Source organism: Neopelma chrysocephalum, unplaced genomic scaffold (assembly GCF_003984885.1).
Source record: "Neopelma chrysocephalum unplaced genomic scaffold, ASM398488v2 Primary Assembly neopelma1_119, whole genome shotgun sequence".
Taxonomy (NCBI): domain Eukaryota; kingdom Metazoa; phylum Chordata; class Aves; order Passeriformes; family Pipridae; genus Neopelma; species Neopelma chrysocephalum.
Window position 1 is genome coordinate 4,368,296 of NW_020897781.1, and position 14,208 is coordinate 4,382,503.

Here is a 14,208-nt window from a genome sequence, read left to right on the forward strand (position 1 = left end):
TTAGCCTGAAAAGTGAGCCCAAGGCAGAATTAGATGGATCTCCTGTTCCATGACTCAAGGCTGGAGACTGACACTGTCATAAGCAAAGTCAGAACAGTTTCATCATGGAAATTTCTGTGCTATTGTCAAATACACTTTGCTTCCAAACAGCAGTAAAACGTAATCAGGAGAACACCTTCAGACTATGCAGCTGTGATCTCATGTATTTTGGGATCAAACCCTTTAACATCTTTATCCAACAAGTAAAATGCAGATCTTGGCTGGCACATTCTTCCAGGGAGGTCAGAAGTCAGATGGTTTCTACAAAGAGTCCCACTGTTTTCACTTGTCCCTTATATGTGCTTCTCATTTTTATATAATTGTGTCCTTTTAGGGCTGGACACAAAAAAATGCATTGAAAAGGAATTCCCAAGGTGAGTTTAACACCATCTGTGAACCACCCAGATATTTTAAGCCTCTCTCTCCTACAAATTACTTCTGCAGGGCCAAGTCCTTCAAGTTTCAAGGTCCGGTTGCACGGACTACATTTAGACTACATTAACATGTAGTCTAAAAATGTTTTCTTCTACCCTAATGGGAAATACAGAGCCTTGGAACACAAATCTTTGCTAAATATGCCATTAATTATTTACAAGAATGAATCCTCAGTAATCTTGCTTGTCCTTTGTAAGCAGGTGTGTTGGAAACGAATGTCCACGCAGCTAAGGATAGTATGACCGTGGTATTTAGAATTAGGTAATCATACTGTTGTTTAATAAATTGCCAAACAGGGTTTTTTTTGCTGATGTTGCCTTTTTCCCCCCTCCTAGAAAGAATAAACTGGAAATAAGTCCAATTAGATCAGTCATGGAAGATGCCAGTAGGTTTGCTGCTTCAAAATCATTCAGAAGTCATGAATTATTTTAACATTTCGTCTTCTTTCTCCCTTGGCTTCATGGCTGTTACAAAAACTCTGTTTATTAATGCACCATGAACTGAAGCTGTCAAAATCAATCTCTTTCTCCATTTGTAAAGATGTTATATATGTGCATCTGAATGGTACAGTATGTACTTGTTAAATTTTCATGTGAGCTCTGACTGGATTTCCTGAAAAGGAGACCAGAGACACTGTAAAAATGCCACAGCTTGTGCATTCTGCCCAGTGCCAATGTCACCTACACATTGTTTACAGAGATACATCCAATTCTGTAAAACACAGTCCCTGGGACCAGCTTGGGGTCCATTTTATATTACTCTTGGGTTTTAACCTGCATTTTCCTATCCAGGGCAATGAAGAGCTCTGCTTAAGACCACAGGGAGCTCAAATTAATTATAATTGGCAGCCTGCAATCCTTTGTGCTGTCAAGGAAATCCTGGAGCTAATGGATGATGCTGCAGACCTTTAGTAGTGGTTTTACACTCAGCAATTTGTTCTTTATTTGGCTGAATAAATATCTGATGGAGCTGAGAGAATCTACTGAGGAAACACTGAGGAAATTCTTGCTGTGCCTACAAGAGAGCCACAGGAATTACTGAATTATTCTGAAGGGTAATTTTGCCATCCAGCCTTTATTTATGCATCTGAAGGAACAAATACCAATGTATAACTTCTCATTAATAAGACATTTTACAAGAGACTAAATCTTTGGGCCTTGATCCCACAGAAATACCATGTTTAACATAATGTGAATAATTCTTCTCCCTGCAGCTTGTGTTCTAGACTGGAATTTCTGTTTGGTTTTCCTTCAGGACTGATCCTTTAGTGCTATTCCAGCCAAGGGTGCAGCTCTTCCCAACGTTTTACACACAACTCTGGGGTTTGCAGTTTCACTTACAAGGTAGGTTTTGATGGATTATTTTTTCCCCTCTGCTTTGAAACATTTGTGTAGCTCTCCACAGCACTCTTGGAAATCATACTGATGTGGTTCTTGATTTTATTATCTTCTTGGTCACAAGGTTAAGTTCAACACTACTGGTAGCAGAAATCCCGTGTTTTTAGGTTTTAGTGTTGTGCTACTCTAAAAATAAGGGTATTTTTTATCCGAGTACATCTCCCTGCATTCCCACTCTGCCTTGGCACTGTCATGGAATGTGGGTCAGTGGTTGTCTGGGCTGCTTCATATTTCAGCACTATGGTTGGCTTGGATGCTCCCAGAATCTGCTTTTCCCTCAGGGCATTCTGACCTGTTGTACTTTTTGTACTCAATACAAATACCATGGAATTCTTAGAGACAAATATCTGCCCAATGAGTTTTGAAAATGTACCTCTTTTTTTTTTTTTTTTTAAAGAATCCTCACATAAGATAAAAATTCAAGTAAGAAATTTAACAGTCCCTTTTTGTCCTGCTTTGGCTGGGGTGTAGAATGTGCAGGTTCCACGCAGCTGCATTTGCTGGCTGTGTCCTGCTGAACTTCCTGGAGAGGGTCAGCCCAGTGAACCACAGCTCTCCACGTGCATCATCCCTGTCCTCAGCCTCCCAGGACTCGGGATTTGCCCTGGGCTCTGCGTTGTCTTCATGTGATGCTCTGATGTGGGAAGCTCGGGGAAAGGGAGAAGCCTCAGACCTGTTTTATGACCTGTGTTTTAAGCTCAGTAAGATAGTTTTAATAGCCCAAAATAGGCACCCATTTTGCAATGTGATAGTCCCAGCTGAGAAGTCCAGATGGAGCAGAAGGGAATGGTTTTCCCTTCACACCACCATTTGTAGGATGAGGAAGAAATCTGGCACAACCGGAGTTTGTTCAAGAGTCAAAGGGTCCCACGTTTTGATCCCAATTTGTGAGACACCTCATACACTTAATCATCATCAACTGTGTTCAATTTGTTCTATGTAATTTCAGGCACATCAATATTTGCATTTTTGTTATGGAATTCAGTCCTTAGGAAAGAACAAGCCTTGAGCCAGTGCAGAAGGCTGACACAAACACAAGTGCCTTCTCTCTCCCTAGACTTGATAATTTCTTAATAGATAATTTTACATACTCTGATACTAAATCTCTTCCTATCCACTGACCAGCTCATGTACCTGGAAAAGGTGATAAAGTTTGGTTTTGAAGCAGCTTCACAACAATTTATTAAATATGCAGGAATGTGATCACATTTACCAAAGGAAAATTACCTTTTCCTCTGCATCTGACTGTGCCTTAATTCACTGTCTGCTCCTCAGTGAGCTGGTAAATACGTCAGGTCAACGAGTCTGGAGACAAAACAGAATCTGAATTTGTTCTCATTTAAACAGATTATTTTTTTTTTTCACTTTCTATTCACATTCAAAACCTCAGCTCTGGTTAATTGTAACTAAAGGTGTTTCAAGCCCGTTTTTACAAGCTGTTGCAGAGGGGCTCCCTGTGCCCTGGGTTTGATCCTCTTTGTCAGGAGCACGATTTTTTAAGGGAGTTGTGGCTGACTACAGGGGCAACTGAATATTTTTTGTTATTTTGTGTATTTTTAAACTTGGGAGCACAGCCTACAGAGGTTTTTTGACTGGCAGCCACTAGAGAGCACTCCGGGATTGTATCTTTTCCAAAGTAGGGTGTGGTGAACTACAGTGTGAAGTTAAATATGAAAGGCTTTTTTTTCCCATTTGTAAAGAATCCTAGTGTGTTTTGTACAAAATAGAGTATATTAAACCAAGATTTTAGCACTTCTGGCATTTCATTTTACACAATTATTGTTATTCTTGGTGACTTCTTTCATCAACATTTAATTCTTGCTCAGTTGAGTTTCACTGGGATCTGTACTGTAGCCAGGAAAAGTCCCCTATAGTAATTAATGTATGGGCTGTTTTTACTGTAAGACTGAATGCTGATGCTTTTCTGCATTCTGTACAGATGACCTTGGGGAATCTAGTTCTGGTTTAGCTTAGTCCTTAAAAAAACTTTTACCTCGAATCATTCTGATTCAGCAAATGATGAATGGAGTGGATCTATGTAAAATACATAAGCAAACTCTGAGAAATGGTGATTTAAAGGGAAAATGCTGCATGAATTAATGTGTTCATTTCCTTAGATGATGTTTCCTTATGTGATTGACACTGTATTTTTCTAGATCTCATATGGCCCCTCTTCCATATGCCCCCAGAAAAGAAAATTGCTTTATTTTATTTTGAAGTACCTGTACCTTGAGGTGGGTTTTTTCTCTCTTTTCCTACATCCTTCTGAAATCAGCTGTCAGAGACCTTGGTATGTTGGTGCTTAGTCCTTTTAAAGCTCCTGTGTGCTTTTGGGGAGGACTTTCTCAGCGACATCATTGGTATCTTCCAGCAGAAGATGGAAAGGCTGTAGCTTAAAACGTGGCAGTGATTGGAGAAGAAAATATATCCTCAGAAGATAATGAGCAGCCCAGAAGTCCAAAGTTTTCCTCATCTGCTGTTCTATTTACAGGGAGTGATTAGTGCAGCTGTGGTCAGCAAAGGGATTGTCTCAGAATTGTGTTTCCTTGCTTAATAAATTGGTGCTGAGAGGCAGAGCCACTTGTTGTACTGCACTAAAATGTTACTGTCAGCATTGAGTCAGAGCAGCTGGAGGGGAGTGAAGTGGATTCTGAGGAGATTAAATGTTGGGGCCAGCTGTGTAAATGGGATATGTGGGGATGTGACAGACCCTACTCATGACAATGGTATTCATCACATTAGAGCCTAAATAGACCAGGCTAAAAAAACCCTACCCCGAGTTGCAGATCCCAAAATTAGTTCACCAGTCTGTTTATGGGAGCGTTAAACTTGAAATCTTAACCAGGATTGGTTTGAAGTACTTGGTGATAAAATATTTTATTTTATTTTTATTGCTTCTATGACAAAAAATAACTCACAGGTGTCCCTGTACAATTGTTTGGGGTTTTCTGTAGCTCTTTTCCTGAGTGATGAAGAAACTTCATAAGAGAGACTCCATTTCTATTTACCTTTCCAGTATAGGAATGCTCAGCTGGGAAGTGATTTGGCCACATGGAAACTGTTACTGGCTTTAAGTCAAGGGATGAAATGTAAAAATTACTCGACTTGTTTAAGCAACTTGGAATAAATAACATTCAGGCTACAGTCTCTTTTGAAATTCTGGCATCTGTAAACTTTTCTGGAATATCTAGAGTTTTCTAGGAGTTTTTCTGGACTTCCTGGATCAAGAGCCTTCCCAGGAAGACCTAGATTGAGACCTATACTATGATTTACTTCATTGAGAAATTCTCAAAGAATTTCCTAGGACTTTCTTGGAATCACTTGATCTAGATCTTTTCTAGGAATTTCCCTGGCCTTTGCAGGTATTCCTGAATGTATAATCTTTCCAGGAATTCCTGGACTGAGATCCTTTCTAGATTTTACTGGACCTACACCCTTTCTTGAGATTTTCTCACTGTCATGGCGATTCCTGCATCTAGATCCTGAGGTGCTTCCTGTGCTGTTCTAGTAATTTCCCTTCCTAGGAATTTTCCCAGTTTTCTAGAAAATCTTGGATCTAGACTCTTTCCAGGAATTGCCTTCAGAAGTCCTTACAGGAACTGCACAGTTCCTCACATCCCATATGCCCTGATTTTGCTTCAAGGTCTAGAAATAGTTGTTACCATTTTTTGCTATCAGGATAAGCTGCTGTCATATGCAGAGTTGAGTAGCTGTAGGCATTCTGTAAAAAGAAAGTGCTTGAATTCCTGTTTTAAAATTAAGTACCACAAAAGGAACTTTTTTTCTCTCTCCTAAAATTCACCACAGTATCCATTCCTCCTAGGACTGATGATAAAACAGCTTATGAGGGCTGCATTCCTTCCTTTCTCTGACTCCTGTGTCCCTCTCACAAAGCTGCTTCCCCACAACTTCTTCAGAGCAGCATTTTTACCAGAATTTTAAAAGAATTGTAATTTAAACCTGCATCCTATCAGAAATAGTCCCCCTTCCTGCAGTGCAGTCCCATCAGTCAGACCCTGGGCAGTGACTTTAGGATCATGGGAGTCTGTCCCTCTTCTGCCAGCGAGAGAAATTTGTGCCTCTGAGCAAAGCACATATTTCAAGTTACCTGACAGGAAGAAGAATATATAACACTGAGGTGTTAGAGCATAATAACACAGCATGTAATACATCCCGTGAGGACAAGTCTCAGCAGTAGGAAAGTATCAGCATGCCAAATTTACACACTAGAAAAATGACTCACATTGACGTTATTAGTTAATAAATGAACTCCTAATAGGTAATCCATGCAAAGGCAAGTTATAAAACGTTTACTCTTCTCCTTCTGCCAAACACTTGGAGCCAAAAATGTTAATTGGACTTGAAAAATGTGTTGATATTTATCCCTTTAGGGCACTAGAGTTTTAAAGTGGTGTATGGCTGTTGTCCTCAATCCCCAGTTAACTTTTGTGACCTAAGTGAGAGTCAGTCCAGTCTGCCCAGAATGGGCTGTTGCAGAGGGGATTATATTTTTCTGAGCAGGAGAACAATGCTCAGGACACAGGGACATTGTGGGGGTGTCTGATCAATGCAATGTGTCAGAGCTACCTGAAAATTTTTCATGTTAATGGCTTTCTTTTAGCACAAAAAAGGTGAAAACCTGTGCACACTTTTGCACAGGTCTCTCACCAAGCAAGGTGTGTTCTACAGATGCATGTGTTCTGCACCAGGAGGTGCTGGTCCCTTATGATCTCAGCAAGAAAGGCACTAAGCTTCTCTAAAGTATCCTTAAAATGGTGTTTATTACAGTTAACACTATAAGGAAAGAGTAGTATAGATAATCTTATGGCCCAAATGAGACATGAACTGGGGTTTGAACCTGTGTGGACCATAATGATAAAGGCTCCCACATCCACACTGTTGGTGTTTGAGAAATGTCACAGCACTTAAATGTTTCATGTACCTCATGGAATGAGTCTGTTGGCTTTTAGCTTAACATTCACTAAATGTACCTTGTACCTACTGACAGTAAAATTGTCAGTGGATGATCATCAGCTGAGCTAAGGTACCTTTTCTCTGCCCAGAACAGACCAAAGCCTGACTTATGCCACCTTAAAGGGAAAAAAATGACACACTTGGGACACTGCTGGATGGAGCAATGGCACCACCTGTCTTTGGGACTCTGGTAGTCAAATAACAGCTTGCTCAACTGTAACACCAGCTGGTCGTGTTCAACACACCTGAGACTTCCCAAAGCCACTGTTCAACTCCGTTTCAGGAAGGAATTTCCTGACATCGAGGTGTGTCATGCTGCAGAAATGCAAGTAAAATAACTTGCTTTAATCACTACAGAGAGTTAGAATGGAACTGCAAGACAGAATTCTATAAAAATACTCAGCAGAGGAAGAATTAGATAATTGAGTGGTCTGCAACTTGAGCATATAGGATTCAGGAACAAAGTTAGAAAGTTGTAGTTTCTCCATTCCCTTCCTTCCTTCCTTTTCATGTCACTTTGTTTTACATCAGTTTAGGAAAACCAGCCAAAGCACCCATTGCTGTGCCATCACTGAAACGAAGCAGGTGTGGAACCATTTGTTATTTTGTCACTCTTGGAACAGAACTGTATTTTTGGAAATGATAGTGAAGAGAACAGTCTACATGAGCCAGTTGTTAGAGCTTCACACTGCTGTGAGTTCAGTTTATGACTCGAGCACGTTTCATAGTGTTGTGTCGAACTTACCTTGCTTCCCACTAAGCATGAGTCATTCTTCTTGGTTAATTCTGATAATAAAAATACACATTGGAAGCCCTGCAGGATGAGAAATAACCATTGAGGCACTGTAGGAATGAGGGAGTCTGCTGCCTGTGTAAAATACCCTTTGGAAACTACAAAATGCCTCTTTCATAATCATTGCAAACCATTAGTAGCCAAAAAGCAGCATTTGAGAAGAGCTTGAACTGCAAAACTGGCATGACAAGTTAGAGAAGCCACTTTTTTGTGCCTGCCAGTGTAACGTTACATTGAATGGGTGTTATGTCAAGAGATTTACTACCATCAGAAACATGAAGAACTTAAAATTAAGAACTAAATGACACTGGCTTTGTAATGCTTGTAAATGATGTTACTCAAGCAGGCTGGCTTTCATCAAAACTGGAGTTCATTTGGTCAAATTGCCAACACATTTCTTTTCACAGCTTCTTTCAAGCCAGCTCTAATTATAACTTTAAAATAGCATCTTTACTGGCAAAAAAAACCCCTAAATCCTCAGACAAGACATGTGAAAGCAATCTATTTCCCTTAGCTCAGATATCTTATTTAATTTTTTTATATTTCTTTTTCCCCAAGAAAAGCACGTTTGCTGAAGTAGCTGTTTCAAACAGGTGCTTCATCTGACTGAATTTTTTTGTAACTTCTTTGGCTAGACTAAGATTTAAAAGTTACATACATAAAAAAAAATTTTTCTCCCCCCCCCCCCGTTTTATCATCTAGTGTTTTCTCTTTTACTTGCTGCAGGCAGGCAATATCTAGCAGCAAACTGGAAATTAAGATTCTAGAACTCTCATTCTTGCTTTACATGAGCTGTTTGGACATGTCGTGAACTAAACAAATAAAGCTAAAAGGCCAAGCAAAACCTATATTTTGCCCATATATTATAAAGGCGGGAAATATTAAAATTGGATAGGTCTCTACTCTTTTTGATGTGGATTTTTTAACCGAACACTAATGGTGCTGGGAATTTCATATTGCAATTAACTGCTGCTGATCAGTCCAGCTGTTTTACTCAGCTCTGTAGTATCTGCTGTAACATCACTTTGCCTTGCAAGTGTTGAACTTTTCATCTTCAAAGCTAACACAGATGATTTCCATAATTTTCCATTTGGGAAAATACTCTTTGGGATGGAGCTTTTCACTTCTGAGCGACTAATGGCTCCATTTACATCTGCCCAGTACCTGGAACAGGGGGGTTTGCTGTGAGTTGTGCTTCTGTTCACTCTCAGGCAATGAGGTGGTTGTGAACACCAAAGGAATAAAAACTGTGCTCAGAATGTTGTGGCTCAGTAGTTTCACATCTGAAACTGTATCAGTTACCTGCAAACCACTTATTAGTGTCTTCTGGCTGTAATTGAAGAGAGAATTTTTGATCTATTCTCATCATCTGTGTGCATTTTACTGCTTCATGTTCTTTCAAAATGCACCTGAAAGCTGCAAAATGTCATTCTTGTAGGCCTGGGGGTGTTGGACTGAAGGCCTGTGGTGGCCTGGAGCCAGTGATCAAAGAGTATTTCTCAGTCTTTGAATGCATGACACTGAGTACAATGTTTAGTCAGAAATGGTAAGAGGTTACACAAAGTCAAGAATTGAATGTGGTTACTGCTCCAGATTTGGTTTGGTCACAGTTTTTAGCATGTGGAGTGTGTGGACTGTGAGATGTTTGTACCTGGCAAGATTTTACACTTGGGTTTACTCATGGCAGAAGGAATCAAAGAGCATTGTCCAGGAAGGGTTAAAAGCTCTTGTGCTTAGTGGACTGACCTGAAGCTCTCAGAGGGTGTGATGGTGTCTGTAGGAACACAAGGGACACATAAAAAGAAGGGTTATAATGACACTGAGAAAGCAAGTTTAAATAAAAACCTGAGCAGACACTTTATTTCTCTTTTAATACCAGCATATGATGTGTTTGCTGCAGTGAAAGGTGAAAACTTTATGACGAGGTCTTTTCTGGTCCTCTCTGGAGTAAGATGTAAACATGGAGGTTTAAACAGCTTGTGGAAAAAAATTCCAAAGAAACAGGTAGCTGTGACCTCAGGATTGAGTTTTGTTCCCAGTATGGGAGCCAGGGCCTAATTTCTGCAGCAGAAGGTTTTGCCTTGTGAGGCAAAGGATACTAAAGTTCACACTTTTCTCATGACCTAAGACAACTTATCATGACTTTGGGCCAAAACCTCTATAGTGCTCAGCTGTGTGGTAAGTGCTAGTTTAGACACTTGGCCTTTTTAAGAGTTGAGGATGAAGCAATATCATTTAAACCTACTTTCCACAAAGCTAAATTGTTTACTTTAGTACTCTTCATCCTCCTTTTCCATATTTCCCATTCTTTTCTCCATCCAGCTGTTGAAGCTACTGGAAAAGAGATCAAATACCTCAAGAGCAGAATTTTTTATATCATTTATGTTATTTCCTTTTTATAAGATCCCTATTTTAAAATCTTTTTAATAAAATAACAGAGATGGGAATCATCTGATGGCAACTGAACTAAAGACCTGCAAAATTTTCTATCCATCACAAATGTACAGTAAAGCAGTTGCTCCATTAACTACACATCTGTGCTGGTCTGTCACATAAAGTATCTTTGGCATTTCAGTTTGTAGGTTTATATGTAAAATATAATTTTTTAATTATGCATGAATTAGGAATTTCAATTAAGGCTAATCAGGCAACTTCTAAAAATAATTATTTCTGATTGCATTAAGATTTATATCACAAAAATTTTCAGTCGTATGGGTATGAACTACATTGACTAAGGCTAAAGTGATGGAAATTTTACACCCTCTTGGCAACCTTTCATTGTGCATAAAACAAGAGATAGATCTGTAAACAAAGTTTTAAAAACACCCTCAGATAATGCCATAGGAAATGGTCTCCAGTGTGATGATGAGAATTCTTGAAATGTCCTGAAATTTCTTAAAGGTAAATGAAAACTAACTGGTGTTAGTTCCATTATTTTCTGGGAAAGCTGTTGAAAAAGAAATTGTCAGGTAATACTGATGAACTCTGTATAATGTTTTTAAAACTGTAATATTTGGCCCAGTGTTGTGAGAAACATTCAATGGGGCACAGGACAAAGGGCAGATATCATAGAATCACAGAATGGTTTGAGTTGGAAGTGACCATCTAGTTCCACCCCCCTGCCATGGGCAGGGAAACCTTCCACTGGACCAGGTTGCTCCAATCCCTGTCCAACCTGGCCTTGGACACTTCCAGGGATGGGGCATCCACAGCTTCTCTGGGCAACCTGTGCCAACCTGTGCCTCCCTCACAGGGAAGAATTCCTTCCCAATATCCATCTAACCCTGCCCTCTGGCTGGGGGAAGCCATTCCCCCTTGTCCTGTCACTCCAGGCCTTTGTCCAAAGTCCCTCTGCAGCTTCCTTGGAGCCCCTTTAGGCACTGGAAAGCTCCTTTAAGGTCTCCCCAGAGCCCTTTTTTCTCCAGGCTGAACAGCCCCAGATCCCTCAGCCTGTGTCCACAGTGGCTGCCCCGTCCTGTCCTGGCTCTGTCACTGAGCTGGGACAAGTCTCTTTGATCCAGGACACACAACAAGTCACTTCAGGGCAAACTGTTGTGTGAACTTGAAAAGCATCAGCTTCCCGGCAGCTCTGCCAAACAGACATTCTTACCCCAGGACAAGGAGATAATCCACCTCACATTCACCTCCTGAGGTAAGAAAAGAATTTACCCCTTTTTGAAATAACTACTTGTTCGGATAAGGATGTGCATGTATCTATTTCTCGTGGAATAGCTGGAGGTCTTCAAGATAATACCCTTGCTTGCCCTGCAGAAACTTCTTTGTGTGTTCCAATCCTCTGAATCATTTTTGTGGGCATAAAGAAGAAATAATGTTTTTAATAGTTCTGTTGAGTAGTGGTAGCAAATCTCCAGATAAAAGTGGAAGAGGTGTAATAATCCCTTTTTTACATATAAGATAAAAATGATTTGTCAAAGGATTAGGAATCAGAACAGCACACTAGGCTGGCTTGTTTCTAGTCTTGATTTGTTACAACTAAAGCTATGGGAATAACTTTTTTTTCTGGGTCCTCAGTTGAATGGAAAGATCAGAAATCAAAAATACATTGTTTCCAGTTCACTTAAATTAAAGGCCCTTATATTTTTTCCATAAATTGCTGTGCAAATTAACTTCTGAAGGCAATTTTTCTAGAAAAATAGTTTCAATATCACGTAAAAAAATATTTTTTCCTTTACATAATTTCCTCAAATGAATACAGATTCTTCAATAATTCAGTGAACCTAACTTTATTTATTTCATTCTATTCTATTTCAGAAGGTGAAGATTAGTCCTTTTGGCTGAAAGTTGGTATTCAATTGATGTAGCAGTGCCATGGAACTGCACCTTCAGTTTCTCCATTTAAGAGAAAAAAATGCATTATTTAAAATCTGAGATTCCTTTTATGAATCTTTTTTGTAGACTGAATGCTTTTTGCTCATTCTAACCCAAGCACAGACTCTATTTAAAAGTAAGAAATTACAGATGTAAACTATGACCTGAGCAGTTGGGGTTCGCCTCTTTATGTGTCTTCATTGATATTTGCTTTATTCGTGTTCTCAGAGGGCCCTTGTTTGTTTGGTGCTGCCATTTGGGTGAATTCCTAGAGAAAATGTTAATGGAAGATCCTAGAAGTCACACCTTTTCTATCAAGAGGAAAGGATGGCTGGAATCCACTGCCCCTCAGTGCCCCTGGCCTTGAGCCTGACAGGTCTGAAGGTAAGAGCAGGACCACTCCCATGTCTTCTTAATGGAAAGGAGTAGGTCTTTTGAGCACAAATTCCATGCCTGGCACTTTCAAAATTTGCTGCTACATTAAAATAACCCTCTGCACTGAGTACACATTGAGCAAGCATGTAAATGAAGACAAAATGGAAAGTAAAGTAACTTGGTAATGTTTGGATACCACAGAAATTTATGGGCTGCACAGTCTCACCAGAAGCATGTTATCTTTTCCTCTGGGCAAAATAATGTGCTCAAGCTTCTAGTTAATAATTTTTAATCCCTTCAGTCTACACAGCAAGGGAGGAGAACATGTTTTTAGCAGGATAGAGCTGTTAACCAGCTCATTTCATGTTACACCTGACCACCGATTGCTTGGCAAAAGGAGCGTGTGTAACATGTCTCAGCCTGCTGGGTCTATACAACTTTCTCCCTCTTCCCTGCATTTTCCAGGGAAAAGAAGGTTATGTTGGTGAGGAGACCAGTGGAAGAGCCTGGTCTGTTTTCTGAACTGATCTTAATTGGGGTTTTTTTTTACAAAAGGGAGAAGTCACTGAGCAGAAAATCAGTCAGTGGAAACTTCTGAGACGTTTCTGAAAGTGTAAATCTTCCTTGACTGCCTGGCTTGGTTTTAAAGATATGTAAATTTTCCGCTTATCCAGGCATCTTACAGAAAACCTATTTCCTGAAGTTTCTTTTTTTCTCCCAATGTTTCCATCCAGATCCTATTTACAAAGTAGATTTAGTACTATCCTTCAATAGCACTGTGGACAAACAGCGGTTTTGTTGTTTGTGCTCATTCTAGCGGAGTAACAAAGAAACCAATTTCACCTGTGCAGGCAGAAGTGAATTTTGCAATCCAAAGCCTGAGGGCACCTCTAATTACCCCTGGCGGGTGGGGCTGGCTGGGGCAGCAGGACAGAATTGGGCTGCTGAAAGAAAACGGGGTGGAAAAGGGGCTGCTTCTCTTTTTTTCCTCCCTCCCATCCCCAGTCACTGCCCCCTGTACACTCAGACCCCTTCTTCACTGACAAAAGCTGCCCTCAAGGTTCTGCAGGAATCTGGTGCAATGAAATGGGGCACAGTCCCTTCCCAGGCCTGTTTTGGTGTCAGCAATCTGCTGTCTTAGCAGATACCACTGACAGCCATTCCTAGCAGGAGCCTCGTACCTACGCTGTGCACGATGAGGAGCTGGCAAACCTAGGGCAGAAAAACAAGTTGGCAGGGAGAGGTTTTGCTGGAGCCTGCCATGGCAAGGCTGCTTCTAATTCTCAAGGCAAGGAGGGTGAGAACAAGCAGTTCCTTAATAATACAGTTTTACAGCAGTGATTCCACACCAACCTGGAAATGTTTTCACAGTATAAAGGGTTTGGGATGATCCTTGTGAAAACAGAAATATGAGTGCCATCATTTCATCTAAATGCCTCACCAAAAGCTAAAAGGTTTAAAAATCTTAAATTGAAGGCAGAGTTGGGTTTATTTGTCACTGGGATTTTAAATGAGGATTCATCCCACTGCTTTTTAACTCCACCATGAGTGTGACCAGCTGCATTTCATCCCGTGATTTGGTTCAAGTGGCACCTGGATCCAGCAATTAAGTCCTCATTCCGTGCCCCTGGGCACATGATACACGTGTAAGGAAAACAGAGGAGGAGGAAATGAAAAGAGTGTCCTGCAAAGAGAGCTTGAAAATATGGTGAAAAGGAACTCTGGAAAGATCTGATGAAAAGCCTAAGACAGATATCTACCTGATAGAGAGCGTGGTGGCTCTGCTGACAGCAGGGCCTGGGTAGAGCAGGGCTTTTCCCAGGATGCCCTGGTGCCTGCCATCAAATATTCCCTTCTAGCTCAGCT